General features: G+C 39.7%; 2 protein-coding genes and 1 non-coding gene across 3 annotated transcripts in view; 2 read left to right on the top strand and 1 right to left on the bottom strand.

The window, feature by feature from the left end:
* The window catches only part of SYN3 (synapsin III), a 240,444-nt gene that overhangs the window by 123,161 nt on the left and 99,462 nt on the right, over window positions 1-17,821 (bottom strand). The gene's annotated exons all lie outside the window — the stretch shown is intronic.
* TIMP3 (TIMP metallopeptidase inhibitor 3) overlaps window positions 1-17,821 on the top strand; it is an 80,908-nt gene that overhangs the window by 38,090 nt on the left and 24,997 nt on the right. The gene's annotated exons all lie outside the window — the stretch shown is intronic.
* On the top strand, window positions 11,565-11,733 carry LOC140707855 (U1 spliceosomal RNA). Its single transcript, XR_012088020.2, has one exon. It is a non-coding gene; the product is annotated as a U1 spliceosomal RNA (small nuclear RNA).

The raw sequence follows: 17,821 nt of genomic DNA, 5'->3' as shown, positions 1-17,821 counted from the left end.
ACAAATTGGAACAGGTTCAAAGGAGGGCAACAAGGATGATCAGGGAGTTGAAAACCAAGCCCAGTAAGGAAATACTGAAAGAACTGGGTATATGTAAACTTGAGAAAAGAAGGGTGAGGGGTGATACGATAACACTTTCATATACTTGAAATATCATCTTAGAGAAGGGGTAGGATCTGTTCTCAATCACACCAGAGTGCAAGACACAAAATAATGGCTCACATTACAGGGAGCCAAATTTTGGTTGACTATCATGAAAAACTGAGTGTGTTACAAGAATGGAACCAATTAGCTTGGGAGTGGTGAGTGTTACACCTCTGGAGGCATTCAAGAGAAAACTACACAACTGTCAGAAATCCTCTGATTTGTATTCCTGCACTGAGCAGGGGGTTGGACTTTATGGACTTATAGCCTCTTCTAGCTCCATTATTTTGTGATTCTAAATTGTCTGCCCAGATTGCTTTATAGCAATTTTATTTATACACCTTTCTCATATTAGTTGTTAATTTACTATAAGGAGGAAGTCCTATTCGGCATTCAGAAAGAAGAAAGATTCTTCACCAAGAATTCTGTGCTACACTGACCAGAAAGGCATCTTTTGTGCTCTACAGATTGGCTATATATTAGCATTTGTACAATAATGTTCTCTCCTCATTATTTTAGTGGCTTATGGAACAGTCTGTGGACATTTGTATGATAGTGAGACCACAGCCTGAACCTTTTCTTTTAGTTCTGCAAAGCAGTTAACCATTAATAGTTGCTGTTCTTAAAAAGTAACTTATTGTCTTGTATTGCAAAAGTAGCTAAAAGTTAGTTTTGAAGGAAATATTTGAATGATATAAGCTGCTGACCTGCCAAATAAAACACACTCTCTCTCTCCCACCACTTAATCGCTGTCTTACTCTACTGGTCTTACTCCTGTGTAAATGTGCAGTGTTGCCTTAACACCCACAGCAGAGCTGAAGGCAGCAGTATGAATCGCTCGCTGCTTAAACCGCATTTTTTTCTCACCAGGGAGTGGGGCCACACACCTTGTAATGCTAACATTTAAAAGTTATGACTATATATCAAAAAAGAGAGAAATTATCCCTGCTTATGTTACAGGCATAATACAGTAGTTTTAGAAGAGGTGTTAGTTTATATTAGTATATCAGGCAAAACCAAAAGAAAAATAAATAAAAACAAAAATGTGGCATGTTAAAGACTAAATGTTATATCTAAATGTGAGCTTTTGTGGACAAGTCCACTTCCTCAGACATCAATCGTAATACAGTACTTTTGTTATCAGAGAAAAGAATTAATTACTGGTAACTACTTATTTGTACTTAATTACTTAATGTCTTCCAAGTTCTGAGTAAGTCTGAAAGGAGACTGACTTCTGCGTAAACATAAATTAAAACAGGCTACTGGTCTCGAACTAGCTGTATAGGAGAAACTGCTTGAAAAGGAAAGGCAGACATGGCATAGCAAAACTCATGAGGGCCACAAAACAGCTCTGATGTTCTCTTCCACACAGGACAAAGATTTTGTTTTTCTATGTAGAATGATGTGCACAAATGCTGTGTTTTCCCTCTTGACAAAGCTGTGATCATTCTAATATTTTTGTTGTTGCAATAAGTTACTTTTTTATACGAGAAGGATGAACTCCTTAGATTGCTGAAGGTGACATATTTGTAGGTTAGAGAAAACTCTTCCTTTGCTTTTCTAGTAAAATATTACAGAATCCTATTTCAGAATTTCAACAAGTAAATTTCAGTTTAGACAAAGAAATGTCCTCTGGCTACACCCATGCTTCAGTTCTTTCTGAGTAAAACTTAAATGACGCGTTTCCTCATATTATGCAAGTTGTTCTCTGGTGTAATGGGTGGATACTGTTCTCTTCATTTCAAGAATTCAGTTGTCTCAGAATCTTCACTTTTTATGCTTCTTGACATAATTCTAGCACATCTGTAGTATAAAACAGACTCCTCCCTCTGCTATTGCTGGCTAGCAGTGTATTTCAGTTCACCAATCATGTTGGCCATGAAATGTTAAGTAATATCCCTACACACTCGAAGTGATATGCTGCCACTAACATGCATTGCTCTGGTGAAGATTTCAATTACTGAGTAATTAGCTTATAGAAGGAACAATTTCATGCGGGTTGACAGTCCTGTGAAATCTTCAGGAGTAAATTCCAACCTCCCAGGTTCAGCTTGGGATCACATTAACAGATGGTGCTTTCAGCTATGCTTTTGTTCAGTAGTAATGTATGCTAGGAATGGGCAGGAGATAGTTTAGTGGCTAGGGGAAGTAGATGAGTGACAGCTACAGGGACTGCCTTGAGGATTTGAGAGTAGTTGGTGTCTTCTGGAATTTGGACTGTAATGTGTTACTAGTCAAAATATTTTTCTTCTAAAAATGTAATGGACGGTTGTGTGTATTGCAGCATTACATAATGCAATACTGAATGTTTCTGTTAGTATCCAGTTACCACTGCACATGATTACTCCAGGTCTCCTGTGGGAAGAAAATTCACCAAAACCCCACCATAGACCAAGACAGATGTTCCAGCCTTTACTCATTGAACAATTGCCTCAGACTCAGCAGGACTGCTTCTTCCCTTCCCTTTTCTGTAGTCTCCCTGCCTGCTCCAGCCTTGGCATTGGTTTCCATAATATAAAATGAGACTGTGACTCTATCTAAATATATATATATAAATGTATGCATGTGGTGCCATGAGGAGGGGAAAAAAACTTTTTCTTTCTTTCTTTTCTCAGCTGAAATACCAGAATATGGGTACAGTGGTGCCTCGCTAGACAGTTACCCCGCATGACAGTTTTTTCACTAGACATTGGCTTTTTGCGATTGCTATAGCGATTCACAAAACAGTGATTCCTATGGGGGAATTTTGCTGGACAATGTTTGGTCCCTGCTTCGCAAACCGATTTTTGCTAGACAACGATTTTGACAGCTCCCTCCGTACTTGCAAACAGGTGTTTTTGGGACCTAAGCTTCGCAAGACAGCAATTTAAACAGCTGATCGGCGGTTTGCAAAGCGGCTTTCCTATGGCCGATCTTCACTAGACAATGACGATTCTTCCCCATTGGAACACATTAAACAGGTTTCAATGCATTCCAATGGGGAAATGCTTTTCGCTAGACAATGATTTCGTTAAACAGCAATTTCAGTGGAACGGATTATCATCCTCTAGTGAGGCACTACTGTATTAGTATTTTCAGCAGCATATTTTTCTTTAAATTGATCCAGGCTTTTAGAGACTAGGATAGGTAGGTGGGATATTCTGGGTACTAAATTTCCAACATCTAATTTCTCTGTACCAAATAATTTTCTCCATTGCTTATGAGACTTCTCCCAAACCGTATTTTCTGAATCACATTCCCTTTGGTAGCAACACTGCTTATCTATACCAAGAGCATTCCGGCTCTTGTTTAACTACATTTAGCATTTTTATATTACACAAAGTTTTTCACACATTGCAGTAATCAGTAGAACAGCCTTGTTAGGTATATTGATATTATCTCAGGCTGAAAGGATTGCTTGCAGTATTCCTCCTAAGCTGCAGGGCTGCACAACGCTGCATCACTGTTATGCAGCCAAGCCCGTAATGCTGCCCATTTGCTTCTGGTCACATTCAGAACACTATGATTGGGGGATGGAGCCCTGTCCCAGCTTTAATAGAGGGAATGCTGATTGCTTGCTTAAGATAATCTAGTAAATTTAAGACAGAGATGAGCCCTGGCTTTCCTCCTTTATAGCCTTTCTCATAGGTATACCAACTAATCACACAGTTGTTTTTCCCCTACATTGAAATCAATCAATCCCATCACCTTGTGAATTGAATTTACAGTGGTACCTCGATTCATAAACTTAATCCGTATTGGAACGGCATTCGTATGTCGAAAAGTTCATAAGTTGAGGCAAACTTTCCCATAGGAATGTAATAAAACCATTTAATCCATTCAGGCTGTTTTTCGTTCGTATGTTGAGGCGCAGTTCGTAGGTAGAGGCATTAGTTCCCATAGGAACTAATGCAAAGCTGGTTAATCCAAACTCTACAACTAGGGGGTGAATTTTTTATTTTTTCTTCTTTTGACCTAAGATGAACTTAGGTCAAAAAAGGACAGGAAAGGTTTGCTTTTTTGTTGTTCATAAGTCGAGGCTCCGTTCGAAAGTCGAAGCAAATTTTTGTGAATGGAACCGTTCGTAACTCGAATCGTTCGCAAATGGAGACGTTCGTAAGTCCAGGTATACCACTGTATATGGAAAAAAATATAATTTATGTAATAACCTGCAAAAGGGCTAGGGACAAAATAGTATTCATTTTAAATACAGGTCTTTTCAGATATTAGAAAATCTATGTACAGTATTATGAATTTTTTCCTTGTAACACATGGAGATTTTCTATATAAACCATGAATGTGGAAGCCCTTGTTTCTTGATTAAAAGTAGAAAAGCTGCTTAACTAAACAGTCAGTGTGGAAAAATGGGCAAAAGGAAGTTATTAAAATAAATAGGCAACAGGAGGGGAATTAAACTAAAATACAGAACAGCAAATCAACAGATCCCTCAAACGTGAAGATGCCTTATATTGAGTCAGACTAATCTAGGCCAGGATTCCTTCATCTGATTGGCAGCAGCAGCCCATCCTTTCAGACCGAAGCACCCCTCCCCCACACTTCTGCCATCCTTTGGTATAGGATGTAAATGTGGGCCTTCTGGGGTTGTATTCTGGCCTTCTGACTTTCCCCAGGTGTCTCTGTCACCCTGTAACACTTCTGCCCAATAGTGTTCAGACGTTTTAATCAGCCTTTCCTTATTTTGGAGAAGGATGAAATGTATCTCCTAAGGCTGTAAAAGGTTGTAAAAGCTCTAAGGTAAAATATACATTTTAGATTCATCCTTTTGTCTTTGGTCCCACCTATCACTGAAATGTGGCCCACAACTTTTTTGAAACTTAATCAAGCTAAAAGAGGTTTATCACTCTTGTTTTAAAGGGAAATGTCTGTGGTTGGATGGTCTACCTCTGAACTAAGGGCCTTTCTCTCCTAAGTTTAATATAAAATAATTTGAAGTAAGATATTTTTCCAAAAAGTAGATTTTTAGAAGCAGAGATGCCTGTTCCAAGGCAGGGTGTTCCTCACCGAGCTTGCCACAAAAAAGTCTTTGTTAGCTTTCTCTCAGTGGGAAGCCCAAATTTTTAAAATAGTGCGTTCATAATGATTTAATTAAAATGAACACTCTGAAACAATTTTGACTCAACTTAAGTATGCATTTTTGAAGTTTGCACCTTAAGCAAAGTATGTGGGATTTTTCCTGTCTGTACAGGATTTCAGAAGATTCAAAGGCAAACATAGCTAAGTGGTTTAGGTATGTGGCTGCAGAGCCAAAGTTTGGGAATTCGATTTCCCCTGTGCCTCCTTGACAGGGGCTTGATGTTCCATAGGGTCCCTTGCATCTTTCCAGTTCTAAGATGATGATGAAACCTAAACATTTGAGGATCCCTGTTTTACACTCTGATGCTGCACAGCGTCCTGAACAGTTAAGAATTACAGAATCCAAATGAACAATTCAAAGTGCTGTTTTAATGTATAAAGCCCTAAAAGGCCTGGTTCCAAGCTATCTGAAGGACTGTGTTTCCCATTATGAGCCAGCTTGGGTGTTAAGATCATCAGGAGAGGTCTTTCTCTTGTTCTTATCACATTTACAGGTGCGTCTGATGGGGACAAAGGAGACAGCCTTCTCTGTTGCTCCTCCCAGACTCTCGAATTTCCTCCCACAGGAAGCCAGAGTGGCCCCTTCTTTGCTTTCCTTCCACAGAATGGCAAAGACCTTTCTCTTCAGGCTAGCCTTCCTTCAGTAATCGGCTACCTGTGTGATTTTTAGATGGATTATATGCGTTACTGCTTTGACTGGGTTTTTAGCACTACTTGGGTCCGTTTCTCAGAGTGGTATTTGTTTCTTCCCTTTTAATATTTGTATGCTTATTGTTTTAGCTTTATTATTGGCTTTTAATGATGTATGCTGCCTCTTTATGCTCACTGTTCTTAGCTTTAAATATCAGCTTTTAATTATGTAAGCCACTGTTGTATACTCGTTATGTCATAATCTGCAAAAGGGCTAGAGCAGCAATTTATAGTCTTTTCAATGAATGTCAGTAACTGGAAGCACGAGGGGTTTGGACAACTGAGAAATGGGGTATGTGGGGAGATTTGTTGACAGTCTGCTTTGAGGGACTGGAGAAAGCTATAGCCCATCTCCCTTCAAAAGTGTTCACTGACAGGACTGAACATCATTCAGTTACCTCTTGCTGCAACTGCTTCTTTAGTACTGCACTGTCCTAAAGAGTTAAGCAACATTGGGGGACTGGGAACCAATTTCTTCAGCATCACCAGCTTTGGAAATGCTAAAAATGTTAGAAACAAACAAAGTCAGAAATGCCCAGACAACAACTTCTAGTCTATCTTGGATTTCGGCTTTTGGAGAGTGGCTTGGAGACCCCTGCAACTTAGCCGTGCCAATAAATAAATATGTAAAGTAAAAATTCTGCTCTTAGAAACCTCTACTAGTGAAAAAACAATTTCTAAGGGTTAAAGGGAAAACTTTGCACTATGGGCACTTGGGTCACATCCTGCCTGTAGGTTGCACTCTGCAGAGTGTTGTTCTAGAGGTAATAGTATTCTGTCATAATTTAATCCTGGCAGCCTTGTGCATTCAGCTTTCCTAGCTTTTTGCTGGATCTTTCTGTATTTCTCCCTACCTTTGCTTTATGTGTTTGAAGAACACTCCATAGGATACATGCCCACTTTCTTCTGTGTGTATCAGTGATGGGCGATTTGTGGCTTTCCAGGTATTTGTAGTACAACTTCCATTATACTTCACCACTTGCTATGCTGGAGAGAGCTGTGGGAGTTGCAGTACAACAACATCTGACTGCAGCTTGCTCCCTTCTGGTTTGTTGATGAGACTGTACAGTCAAATGTTCAAAGAAGTATGTAAGAACCTGTTTATGCTGGTATACTCTCTTAAAAGCAGCCAGGACAATTTCAGGTTAGAGGTAAGCTGTTACAGGAGTATATAAAGAGGAAAAAATCTCACCTGGTAAATAACGTCCTCAGTTAAAATATATGTTCTTGCTTGCTATAGAAGGACAGATGTCATGAGCAAAGGTGTAAAATATCAGGAAAACCTTATTGATGCAGTCAACAGATCTGGTGTTGAGGATTTCACTGGAATATTTATTTTCATAAGATAAACTGTCCAGTTTAAAAATGGCAATTGAAAACCAATGAAACCTATTTTCTAGGGTACCCAGTATATTAAATGAGCTGGCTAAGAACAGTACAGTATTTCTTCACACCCTGATGGTTTTCTGTACTTAGCATGCTAGCTTGTAGATGGGTAGGATTCCAGTCCTTGTTGAAAAACCAAGATAGAGGTCTCTGGCAGCAAAATGAATGTTGAGTATGAATAGGCCAAATTCTTGATGGTGTTTACACAAGCACTTTCTAAAAGAGAAACAGTACTTGTAGAGCAGTGGTGTCGAACTGTGGCCCTCCAGATGTTCTTGGCCTTCAACTCCCAGAAATCCTGGCCAGCAGAGGTGGTGGTGAAGGCTTCTGGGAGTTGAAGTCCAAGAACATCTGGAGGGCCACAGTTCGACACCACTGTTGTAGAGCAAGACATATTAAACAGCTCAGAGGTGTGTTTTTTAAGCCCTTCGCAAAGGGTTACATTAATATACAATTGCCTTGGTCTCATTCTTCTGTCAGCTACTGAAATGGGAGATAATCAGTGCTGAACAGAGCTCAGAAAAGTTAGGTACTATGTTGACTTGCAACCCCCAGAGTTTTCCAACTCTGAGAGTTGTAATCCAAAATAGTAATATTTCAAAAGTCTTGTGCTTGATCAATGATCCCTCTGCCATTCCATCAAACCAAACATAGGTACAGATTCCGCCCCCCCCACAACACAGAACACAACTATCACATACTGTACTTGGTTTTCCTGTGGACTAAAAAGAATGACAGTTTTCAGGAGTTAACTACCCTTGAGCTTAGAGGAAGAGCAATATGTGACTAAAATAATATTTCCCATTCATAGTTCTCCCCCTAAAAATTAATTCAGAATTAAATCTTCAGTAGGCAAGTTTACTGTGGAATCAGAGCCTCTGTCTCTACTTTTAGCTTTTACTTTTAATGATACCCATTGTCTCCACAATTTAACTATTAACTATTTCTTAACTATTTCTAGTGAATTACTCCTAGCCAGAATTTAGACGGTAGGCTCATTTGCCAGTGTTAACTCTAACGGCCTGCTGTATTAAATTGTTTGTCTTCCTGCAGTTTATTTGACACATAATACTGTAAGATGGTCTTTTGGCCCCCAAAATGTGAGCGAGTCCTAGCCTGGAACATGGATTAGCACTGTGGTCCGGTGGCCTAATGATGTCATATGTGCCTTTCCAACAGTGGACCTGAGCTCTAGCTGGGGATTTATTTTCATTTTCATGAGCACTAATCTCATTCAAGTAATCTTTCTAAGAATGGAGTTCTTTAATGCTTGTTCTGCAGCAAGTACCAGTGGGGAGAAAAGTATATTTGGCTGAAAATGATGCAGATCTAATGGTGAGTAAGAATTAGCATGCTGTGTTCATAAAAAGAAAAGCTGCCAGGATGCATTGGGGTGATTGCAAAAGGCAGAAACGACAACCAACAGCAGTCCTCTGGAATCTCGGCAGACTTGAATGCAGATTGTGTTTTTTCTTGAACACAACTTGGCACAAAGAATGTTGTGGAAGTGTCACATTAGGAATTTTAGTTCTTAATTGAGAACTTAATCTTAATTGACTTTTATGGAGGATGGTTAAAGAGCAGAGTTGTATTTGCTAAGATTGCCAGTTCTTTGCTATTGTATCTGTTACATCTGTGACCAGCTGGAGCATAATGTGGTCAGAAAAGGATAATAGTTCCCCCAATGCTTTGCATCATAGCAACCTTCTTTAGATGAACTAGATTACGTTAATAATGATTATGTTAATTTATATTTTGGATGTCTGACCTTTCCAGATTCCTTGACATTGTGTCAGACCTTTCATCTGGAAAATAACATCCAATTGTGCTTTGAATTTAAAGGTAAAGGTTCCCCTTGGCATTTTTAGTCCAGTCGTGTCTGACTCTAGGGGGCGGTGCTCATTCTGTTTTTCAAGCTGTAGAGCCAGCGCTTGTCCGAAGACAGTTTCCGTTGTTACATGGCCAGCGTGACTAGGGAACACTGTTTTACCTTCCCACCGAGATGGTACCTATTTATCTACTTGCATTTACATGCTTTCGAACTGCTAGGTTGGTGAGGAGCTGGGACAAAGTGACGGGAGCTCACTCGGTCGCGTGGATTCGGTCTTATGACTGCTGGTCTTCTGACCTTGCAGCACAGGCTTCTGTGGTTTAGCTTGCAGCTAAGTTTTAGGTAAAAATAAGTGGTAAATTTAATATACCATACAGTATTTGGAAGATGAAAGACATATCTTAAACAAATAGCTTTACATTTTTGCCCTTTCTCCTACAAGTTTAGGGCATCAAACATGGCTCTCATCTACTCATTTTATCTTGCGAAGCAGATTGATGCTGAGAAATACTCAGAGGGCAACATGCACCTGCTAAGCTTCATGGTTCAAATCTACCCAGTCTTAATCCACATTCTAGTTATTATACTACATGGGCCATTTTTACATAAAACAAGCTCACAATAGTTCTTGTAAGGCTAAACTTTCCTCTGCCTTGTGAATAAATGAACATTATTCCTCAAATTAAATGTGTCTTAGCCATCTAGAGGTGTGTGGGAATTCTAAGAAAAAAAAACATTACTCATACTCATATAGCTCTTAAGGAATGGTAACATTCGTGCAAGTGAAAGATACTTTAAGATGTTCATTTAAAGATGTGCAGATATGAACAGATGGCCATTGCTATTAATGTAGGTACAGTACACTGTATGTTCCTAACAATGATATTCAGGTTGCCATCAATATTTTAGACTTTAGTTCTGGGGGTGACTAGGTAACACCTTCAGTGTGTTTTCTAACCCAAATGCCTGCCTTGTGCATGCAGCGTCAGAAATCAGCAATGACCTTGATGACTTCTGAGTGTGCTCACTTGTCTACTTTGCTGTCTGACCATCCTGGCAATTATCTAGGAAACTGATCCACCCCGGCCTCCAAAGCCCATGCCCCTTAATGTTGTGAACAGTATGTGAATGCAGTCAGGAAACTTTTCCCGTGCCCTGAGGAGTGCCTGTGTGCCACATCCACGACCTTGGCTGAGCGGGAGTGAAAGAATTGCTGTGCAGTCACTTAGCCAGCTTTTTTATTTTCATTAATAGGTTAATTAAAATTCTGCCTCTCTCTTCACCCTATAGTCATACTTCAGTCTTGGAAGGGAAGGCTCTCTCGAGGGCACAACTGTGGGGCAACATTTTGTGGTTTCCATGGAAAGAATGAAATGGCCAGTTCTTAACTTCACTGTACCTCTGTTTGGATGAAGGGGAATAAGGCATGCAACTTCAGAAGTGATGAGCACCACACATGCATTTTTTCAAAATAATGTAAGGGATGAGTAGTAAAAGATAAGGAGTAACGTATAAGCCAAACTCCTGTTGCTTTGCATAGTACATCACACTAGAGTAGGCAAATTGAATCAATGAGGCTTTGGTGAGTCAACTCCTCCATAGTTCCATTGATTTAAACGGGCCTACTCTAACTCTAACTACTCTTACTTTAGCATAATAAATTACAGCTAGAGAAGGCCTGTTTGAATCAATGAAACATATGGAGGGGCTGACTCACTAAATCTGCATTGATTCAATGAGTCAACTCTAGTGTAATTTACTACATTAAGCAACAGAATGTTGGCTGTAGTTTCCTTGTGGTATACTTGTACTGTATATGCACCACATGTAAAGCAATATGCATATGCCCAAGTACCTGGCCCTAAAAATGCTGTTTATGACTCTCAGTAACTTAGGTAGGTCTGAATCAAATTCATAAAATGATTTATGTTTTGAGAATGAAGGCATTACAGTGGTGGCCTCGCAAGACGATTTTAATTCCTTCCATGGAAATTGCTGTCTTGCGAAAACATCGTCTTGTGAAACCCAGTTCCCCATTGGAATGCACTGAAATCTAATTAATGCATTCCAATTGGGAAAAAAATCACTGTCTTGCGAAAATTATCCATAGAAGAAAGACATTGTCCTGCAAAACACAGTTCCCCATACCATCTTGGGGAAAAGCAATCCCCTCACCTGCACTGCCTTTGGAAATTCAATGGGTCTCAGATAGCCTTCTCCCTCTTTCTCTTTCTCCCTGTGCACTACTAGAGGATTGTGAGAGGAACACTTAGCCCCTGATGGGGGTCCCGCAGGGTACCCCAAAACACTGAGGAGCTCTCTTGGCCTCTGGCAGGACTGGGACTGTGCAGCCCTGTACTGAGTGGGAGGTGCAGCCAGGGGGTCACAATGACTTGGGGGGTTAGGGGACAGAATGGGGTAGGAGATTCAAGGGCCATTCTAACTGATACCTTGCAGGGGAAATACCATGTCATAAAAATGGTTTTCCCAGATGGAGGCTCATCCAGTGCAGTTTGGGTGTGCTGCTGAGCCTTGTGATTTCCCTAAATGTGGGGAACGCAGCTGCATAATTTATGTTAATAAGGGGATTACATTTATGATTTCCCTGTTTTTTTTTTTTTTAACAATCTCTTTATCCTTTGGTTTCTGGCTATTTTCACCACTCTTTTATCATTTCAATTTGTAACCATAGCCCCATTGACAGTGCTTTGCAAGGTGGCTTCTCCCCCAATTGGAACACATTAATTACATAAGACCTACTTTTTTATCCCAAAAAGTGGGTGGGGGGGAAGTGTATGCTGGTGTTATTCCAGGAGGCAGATCCTGAAAAGCTAGCAACATACACTTTCGTCCCAGCAGCATATACTTTTTTGGGATAAAAAAGTAGGTCTTATGTAATTAATGTGCTCCAATTGGGGGGTAAACTGTCTTGTGGACCTAGGACCTAAACATCGTCCAGCGAAAATTGCCCATAGGAATAAGAAAATTGCCCATAGGAATAATCGTTTTGGGAAGCACAACTTTGCTCAAAAAAAGTCACTGTGGGAAGCACAACTTTGCTCAAAAAAAGTCACCATCTAGTGAATTCATAGTTTTGCTAGTGAATTCATCGTTTTGTGAGGCAATTGTCTTGCAAGGCACCACTGTAGTTATCAGAAGTAGGTTCCACTGAGATCTATGTGCTAAATGAAATGGTTTGCTTGGTCACTTACATGCATTAGAAAGTGCTCTGTACTATCTGTTTTCTATGAACAACCTTTTAACAGATCATTATTTCTTTTTTTATAGAGTAATACTGAATTTTACAGAAAGTGAAGTAGAATCAAAGTTAAGTTTTTGGTTTTGATGTAAATTGATTCCAGCAAATCACTACATTTACGAATTTGTAAAACTTCAAATAATGACCCATACAGGTTTTTTGGGTAGAAGTGGTAAGAAGACAGACTGTACATAGCAAATTTTATTATACAAGCAAGCAAACAAATAGCTTTCTGTACTGAGGGTTTTTATGTGCATGGCAGTGTTCGGTCCACATTAGTGCAGGATCAGCAGTATGGAGAGTAGAATAACATAGTTTCCTGGGGAATTGTTTCAAAAGCACTGTACAAGTATTCTGTGAAACAGACATAACAGTGAAACACACTTATACATACATTAAAATAATTATCCATCTATTGTATGGGGAAAAATGATATACTTGTCAATCTTCTTAAGGTTGATTAGAATGGCTAATTAGTGCATAGTTGCCATAGACAAGCATATATGCTGGGACTTTTAGCCCATGGGGAGTCTGTTTTGCATTTCTGCTGCTATATGCAGAGTTCAGCATCATAACCTTCACAGTGTCTTCACTAGCTGAAGTGTCATCCACAAGTATATAATTTTTTTTCTGTGACTAAATACAAGATGAACTTCTCATATTTTTTCTGTCCGCTGCTTCGTTCCATTTTTTGTGAGAACTGTATTGCACTATAGAGGCAGAAGCAAACTAAAGTTGTTTTTATGTCTGTTTAAGCAGTGACTGGTATCTTGTGTAGCTTTGCCTGCTTAGTGGGAATGATGTCACTAACTCTGGCAGACTGAATGCTACTTAAAGAGTTCCTTTTTCAATTCTGGACTGTGCCAACCTATGTACAGTGATATGAACTCTTGCGCATGCCAGTGTTGAAAAGGAATTTTTAAATTTGCATCAATCTGCCATAGCTGGTGACATAACTCTTATGTACCAGGCATCTGGTACATAACATGCACTTGCAGGTTCCTTTACAGAGGTTTGTATTTAAGACATGAAGCTTTGAGAGACTTTGAGTTGAAGTCTATCTTTGACAGGCTTCTCAGCAGAACATACTTGTGTCTCCTCCTCCACACTTCTCTTTTAGTCTACAGTGGGGTCTCTACTTACGAACAGTTCTACATACGAACTTTTCGACTTATGAACCAGCCCAATAGGAAATTACATACTCAACATACGAACTTCCCTCGAGTTACGAACAGGAAAAAAGTGCCCCGTCCCTCCCCTTAGAGGCTTCTGGAGGGGAAAAAAAGGTCAGAAACTTAAAAATAAATAAAAGAAAGTCACTTGCCAGGCCTTGGTAGCCCCCGAACTGCAGGAAAAAGAGCAGCAAACAGATAAAAGCCCACACCAGAAGGGAGCCTGGCAGCCATTTTGTGCTTTTCTCTGCTCCTGCCCCCTCCTCTCCCCGCCTAACAGCTGATCGGCTGGCTCTGAAGAGGCTTGGGGAGGCTTGCTCAGCACCTAAAAAAACTGCCTGTGTGTCTTTGTGCTGAAAAAATCAGCACAACATGCTTTAAAACATGCTTTAAAATTGGCTTCATTGAAAAAAAAAGATTTCAAAAGTGTTTTTAAAACTGTTCCCTGCCTCCCCCCTCCTTTCCTGAACTTTTCTTGACCTAAGAAAAAAAGAAAAAATTATCCCCCTCTAGTGGCAGAAGGCGGAATAGCAGCTTCCCATTAGTTTTCCATTAGTTTCTATGGACGGAAAAGAGCAGATACTGATTAAATGGTTTTCAATGCATTCCTATGGGAAATGCAGATTCGACATACGAACTTTTCGACCTATGAACCGCCTCCCAATATGGATTAAGTTCGTAAGTAGAGACCCCACTGTATTTGGATTCAGACATAATACCTGAATACAACCTATATGTACGAGTCCAGCAGATGCAGCAAAAGATTAAAACAGATAAGTAACATTATTTATCCAGTGCTAGAAAGATATAACATCCATTGGCTGCTGAAACCTTCTGAAGAAACAAAAGGTGGCACTACTAAGAAGGCCATTTCTGAAGTTTTGAATCAAGACGAAGGGGCTTTAAATCAAGATGCTTGGAATTACAAACACCAAGGGGATTTTATAATTTGGTCTACTGGGTTTACTGAATCTGATGCCCAGATTATTATTTTATGTCTTCAAGATAAACCCAGATTGCAATTTGCCTTGCCACTATGTACATACATAGTATTGTACTGTGCTGCAGAGGGGAATGATAATGTTGTAGATGTCTGAAAAACTGAGACCTTCTGCCCTGTCAAGATGGTGTTGTTCTCTAGCAGTGATTACCTAGATGTATAAATATTCTGACAGTTTTGTTCTTAGGAGGCTTCTTTTTTTCTGGAAAAATGTTGGTGACACTTTTAACTTGCCTCCCCATCTGCCAAACCTTGGGGATAGTTTAGCCCTTTTGGGTAGTATCCTGCTGAGCTTCTTCTACGCAGCAGATCCAGCCAGCATAGTAATGCAGGATTGTGCTATTTGTGCAAGATTTGTTATTGCAAAATGGCAATTATTTTTTCATGGAGATCACCCTTTGTGCAAATGGCAGGATCACATGTTATGCTGCTGGGACTTTTTGCTCAGTGGAAACTCAATAGGATACTTGGCTTTCTTTTTTGCTGTAGGATTTTCTTCTCTCTCTTTTAGCTATATAAGTGACATGGATAGCTACAGCCAAGAAAGCAAACTTTCCTAATGAACACACTTTGAACACAGGCTTAAATTTATAGCAAATGAAACAAGACTCAATCAGCATTTGTTAGCATAAAGATCCATATGTTTTTGGTGTAAAGAAATACCAATTAATTCTAGTTGTAAAGAAAAGATACAAAGAAATTGCCCCAAACATAACTGAAGTCATGTCAGAAGGCAATGGCTATTTGAAACTGTGGCACATACATGAGGGAGAAAGTCTCAGTACACAGAGGTAAGGAAATACCTCTGACACAAGCATCTTTGTAATTAATTCTTCTACAAGACAGTTCTGTTGTCAGATGTACTGAATCTACAAAGAACATTACCTTCATTTAGTTGTTAGATGCAAGATTTGTACATTACTTGAAGATAAAAGGTACCTTCCTAAACTTGCCCCCCACCAGCAAGCTGGGTACTCAGTTTTTACCAACCTCATAAGGATGGAAGGCTGAGTCAATGTTGAGCTGGCTAACGAAGCCCGTTGGGATCGAACTCAGGTCATGAACAGAGTCTTGACTGCAGTTTAACCACCACTGCACCCACAAAACTCCTTGTGATGAGGAGACAATAATTGTCACCCTTTCAAAAGGTGGAAAACACCAGTAAGAATACCCCCACAGAAGGATGGGAAACTTTTAGCCTCGGGGGGGAAAATACAGATGTAGGAAGAGTGTTCAGATGTTGCTTCTGAGCACTAGTGGGCAGGGTCAAGAACAGAGCAGGAAGGGATGGAGCAATGTGATCGGAAATAATGTAATTCTCACAAATTTTGACATTTATTATTCGTTCATACTGAGCACAACACAACGTTATGCCTGCACGTACCATTCCAGCATGCATTACACAGCCTTTTTTTTTTTTTTGAAAAATTTTGAGGCTGGAAAAGTATTTGTTCAATTGTAAAAGTATTTAAGAACAGGACATTTTAAAGTTTTAATGCCTTTCAATTTCTTCTTGCTTCTGCTTGAGATTTTGAGATCAACTAGCAGCTGCACTCGGACCCATTGCTTGAGAGTTCCCAGTCCCTACTGTATAGCAGCAGCCCCCATTTCATTTTGTGAACCTTTAGGGCTCAGTGGTTTAGATATCGGGCTGCAAAGCCAGAGGCTGGGAGTTCCGTCCCTCACTCTGCTTCCTAGGAGCAGAGCCACCCTGCATAGTCAAGGGCAAGTTGCACAGTTCCAGGATGTCCCCCAGAAGAAGGGAATGGTAAATCTCTTCTGAGTATTCTTTACCTAGAAAATCCTGGGAAAAGGTAGCCATAAGTCAGAATTGATTTGGTGGCACACTATTATTTTTTACTTTTAAAAAATAATTCCTCAGAAAGTGCACTTTCATCTTTTAGAAGTAGAGTGCACATCCTTATTACATCTCCTGTCCGCCTTGATGAAGATAAAAGGATAATTGCACGTGAGGGTGGGACTGCTAAGCATGTGAGTAGCCAACAGGACAAAGCATCTTTAATCACTGGCAAATTCTCAGATTTATGCAAAGAGAACATGCTGCAGTTGTAGTGCATAAGTTGCATCCTAGTGAAATATATATGTGTATATTCCTTTTGGCTTGGACAGCTGCTAAATCTATCATCTTGGGAAGGTTTTCTGATATGCAAGAAAGAATTTGTGGGGCCCACCCAGTCCCCCTACTGTCTATCCATGTTTCCAAACACCTCTTTGACTAACTGCTGTAGCTCCTACGTGCAAAAATGTGTGCAAAACATGTGATCAGTAAAGTCTAGTCTCTTTGCAGAAATATCTGGCACTTGTCCCAGTAGGGTGAGGTTTTGGAGAAAGGAGAGATGGCCCTCTGACATGCCAGGGAAGAATTGCCTCAAGCTTAGGGCTCTGCATCTTGTGAAAGGTTGTACTGAAAAAATAAAAAATAAAAAGGACGGGCAAGTTTCATACTTTTTGTTAGAAATTCACTCCTGACATTTCACTAAACTAATGCGGGTTTTCTTTTTTTTAGTCTGATGCCCCTCTACTTTGATTCCACAGGATTGCAAGGAGCATTACAAGTAAAGGAATGATAAAAAGCAAAAAGGATAGTTTATACAAGATAATTATATATTTATTAGTAATAGGAGCAGTGAGACCAGTGCATAAAAACATTTCAGAAGCTACATTTTAGTCAAAATACGTTTTGCTTAATTTCCTATGCATTGTAAGAGAGCTGCAGTTCTTCTATAAATTAAAAATGGTGACTTTGTATAGAAAAACATAATCCTGAAACATACCGTATTTTTCGCACCATAAGACGCACTTTTTTCCCACAAAACAGGGGGGTGGAAAGTCTGTGCGTCTTATGGAGCGAAGAAAACAGATTATATTTTCCTGTTTTCTTCTCCTAAAAAATTGGTGCGTCTTATGGAAAGGTGCGTCTTATGGAGCGAAAAATACGGTAATTGTCCTACCCGTTCTTTGGCTGTTGCTTTGAAATGTAGGCTATATAGCTTCTAGTCAGAGAGGCAACTTGGTATTTTATTTAAATAATGAACATGGAATATGTTGCCCTTTCTATTAATTTTCCTTTGCAAATTACGTTCCATTGAAACCAAGCCATATTTGCTTATAAACTCCCAATTTGTTTGCCATGTGAGTGTTCATTTGGTGGCTTGTGAAACAATAAATACCAGATGCATATTCCAGCAAGGCAGTAAATGATCCCAGAGCAGTACATTCTCAGTTCCATGTTTCATTAAAATGGC

This window comes from Pogona vitticeps, chromosome 5 (assembly GCF_051106095.1).
Source record: "Pogona vitticeps strain Pit_001003342236 chromosome 5, PviZW2.1, whole genome shotgun sequence".
NCBI classification, from domain to species: Eukaryota; Metazoa; Chordata; class Lepidosauria; order Squamata; family Agamidae; genus Pogona; species Pogona vitticeps.
The sequence above is the reverse complement of the archived record's forward strand: the minus strand, read 5'-3'. Positions and strand labels throughout refer to the sequence as shown.